At 43.4% G+C, this 2,972-nt stretch overlaps 1 protein-coding gene across 3 annotated transcripts in view; it reads left to right on the top strand.

The window, feature by feature from the left end:
• Adora3 (adenosine A3 receptor) overlaps positions 1-2,972 on the top strand; it is a 36,169-nt gene that overhangs the window by 21,821 nt on the left and 11,376 nt on the right. The gene's annotated exons all lie outside the window — the stretch shown is intronic.

The raw sequence follows: 2,972 nt of genomic DNA, 5'->3' as shown, positions 1-2,972 counted from the left end.
AAAAAAAAAAAAAAAAAAAAAAAAAAAAACTCAAAGGAAGAGAGAGTAAATCTGGGGTTCTTTAGATTCTCTTGGTGATAAAACTGTAGGTCACTTATTAATAACATCCTTTATGGGAAATGTCTGGGAGAGTGAGGAGATGCTGCTTCTGGTCAATGAGACACCAAGGGGCTGACAAGGGACCTACCGATTCAAGTCAGAAACACAAATCAAGACCGAGATGTCACAGCCTCGGGTGTGTGTGTGTGAAGTTATGTTATTCGTGCCAGGATTACCTGTACTCTAAACTCACCTGCACATCGTACCCTCTCTTTCTTCCCGCTATTCCTGGGTATTCTCAGGCCTCTTCGTCACTGCCTCCACAGGATGCTGCCCTTCAAGGTGCCACGGTTCCTTGTAATGTGGTGTTGAACCAGCTCGGTCCTCAGAGTACTCCAGTCAAGCCCTTGTCTGAGCAGGGCTGATTGGAGGTTTGCTGTCGATAACGGTGCTGCATGCTCCTTGTGTGATCAGAGCCAGACTCTCACAGGAGCACAGTCCCTTCGGCCTCCTCCCTGAGTTCTTTCTCCATAGGTAGGAGACCCAAGTCCCCTTCATCAGGCCCATGGGAAAGGATGAGGGAGGGTATGGATAGCATATCTACATGTTTCCATATGGCTCCCCACCCTGCCAGAGTCTCAAATCCAATATCAAAAGTGCTCCTTTTTCCTTTTTACCAAAAAACAACCTCAATCCTTCTGTGTGGACATGTATTAAGTAGCAGTCTAGTTTGGGTTCTGTTCAGGTACCCTGTTATACAAGGTGAGATGGCAGATGTAGGACTTACATGACCGATGAAGATCTCTTCAGATGTATTGATTGACATACTGGAGAATTATTTCCCCTAAGAAGCATTTAGGTTTTTTGTGATTCCATGACCCAGGGTTCAAGAGCATTTCTCCTTTCCTTGCCCAGCAAAGGCCTTTCGAATCTCTGGTCAGTTACTTAATTACTTATTTTATTCCTCACTAACACTGACTGCACACCAGATCTCCTGATGGGGAGACAAAATACAAGCTTTCATTTCAAGCTCTACTGTTGAGAATGAGAAGCTTCAAGGAAACGGAAGGAAGAGAAGTTAATATTATATGAAACATCAGTTGCCCTAGGACAGTGTATACTCCTGCTTGTGTAGCTGTGGTTATAAGAAGCTGGCTCTGAACTGGAAAGATGATGTGGCTTCTAGCTTCTAGGTTGTCAGAATTGTTTGATGTTGTCCCAGAGCTTGGACTAGCCGTGTGGCTTCCCTGTGTGTGCTTCCTAGAGTCAGCACGTTGGAAAGGACCATTCTTGGGGCTCTGCTGCCCTCCTGGGGCTGGGTGCTCCATTTGTGCTATGGCCTCCTCACAGGAACATTTGCCTCACCAGGTCGTTCTCCTGGACCTGTTCACTCCTACAAAGAGCCTGCTCCTTTATGAAACCCTTTCAATGGCTTCTCCTTCAAATTCAAGCCCAGAAGCTGCTACTCTCTTTAAGAAGAAATATGTTTTCTCTATTGCATCTCCTGACTTTGCCCGTGTGGTCTCCCTGCCACTGTTAGTATCATGGGGCAGGTTGGCATAGAGGCAAGATACAAAGAATCTGAAGCCTCCAAAGGGCAATGAAAAGTCACTGATCAGAGCTCAGATCCAAAATATTAAGAGAATGGCAGCCGCACTGCTTCCCTTGGTTAAGGACCAACCTGGCCAAAGGCAGGTAGAGAGGAATGGTGCAGCCAGTGGCTAACAAAAAGGCTCCATCACGTGTGTGCAGCCTGCGGGAGGTGATCTGGAGATTAGAATGGTTATTGGGAAGGTCTTTAACATCGCAAAGATGCCAGATGTGTGCATTCTTAAGATCTGTGTTTTCTTACTTTAAATATACAATACTCCTCACTGAAATTAAACCTGAAAAATGTAAAACACTGCTTATGTTGTTCACCGGGTGGCCCACAAGCCAGGAGTGGTTCCTAAATCAGGCAGCAGAGTCATATCCATATGGTGAGGGAAAATAAGGACACAAGCTGATAAGTAAAACAGTGCTACAGCTGCCTGTGCCCCTTCCAAAACGGGCCAGTGAATTTCTCTGATGTGAATCCTGAACCTGTATGTCATCAGGCATTGACCTAGCCACCTGCTTTATCAATCACAGGACGTATTAGAAAAAGCAGACTCGAACATCAAGGTTTTTGGCTTAGCTCGGTTTGTGGTAGTTGGTCTGTGTCTGTTAACAGACAACCTGTAATGTCTGGATATTTATATAACATATCAAGCAAAGTTTAGAGTGTGAAGTCAGCGACACATTGACATTTTCTTACTGTATCAGCAGAATACATATTGTCACGTCAGTTCTTGCCAGGAATTTCTTAACAAAATGGATTTTTTTTCAGTATCTCAATAAATGTTGATATGCTCAGCCTGATTTAAAAAAAAAGAATTTGAAGCCAGAGAACATTATCTAAATTTTTAGCTCTGCCTCTCAGTAGTGGGTGACATTTGGTGAATTATTTCATTTCCTTGATCTTTAATTTTTCTTAGTCAAAAGTATTTGATGTATTTTTTTTCAGTGCTGAGGATTAAACCCTGGAATTTGTTCATGCTGCGCATGTGCTCTTCCACTGAGCAAAACTGTAGCTTTACTGTTTTTCTGTTTTGCTTTGTGTTGTTTGTTGTAGAAGTTCATGGTAGGTGTTTCTCTCCTGCTTTCTTCTCCCTTCCTGAAGACAGAGCTCTGTTAGGGTGACACTCCTGCAGTGACTCCCCCTGGGAAATGGAGTGTGTCCTGTCTGACATATGAGACTGGGAGAAGGAACAGGATGTACATACTTTTCCCTTCTTCTTCCTTTTTTAGTGTCTTGGGTGAAGCTTTCAAAGAGCATGGATAACATTGTTTGGTCTGACCATAGTTTCACATGGGCTTTAATACCAAATTTGTGAAAAAAAAAAAAAAAAAAA

The sequence above is a fragment of the Fukomys damarensis genome, unplaced genomic scaffold (genome assembly GCF_012274545.1).
Source record: "Fukomys damarensis isolate Sample0158 unplaced genomic scaffold, DMR_v1.0_HiC HiC_scaffold_33, whole genome shotgun sequence".
NCBI lineage: Eukaryota > Metazoa > Chordata > Mammalia > Rodentia > Bathyergidae > Fukomys > Fukomys damarensis.
Note: the sequence above shows the minus strand (reverse complement) of the source record. Positions and strands in the feature narration are given on the sequence as shown.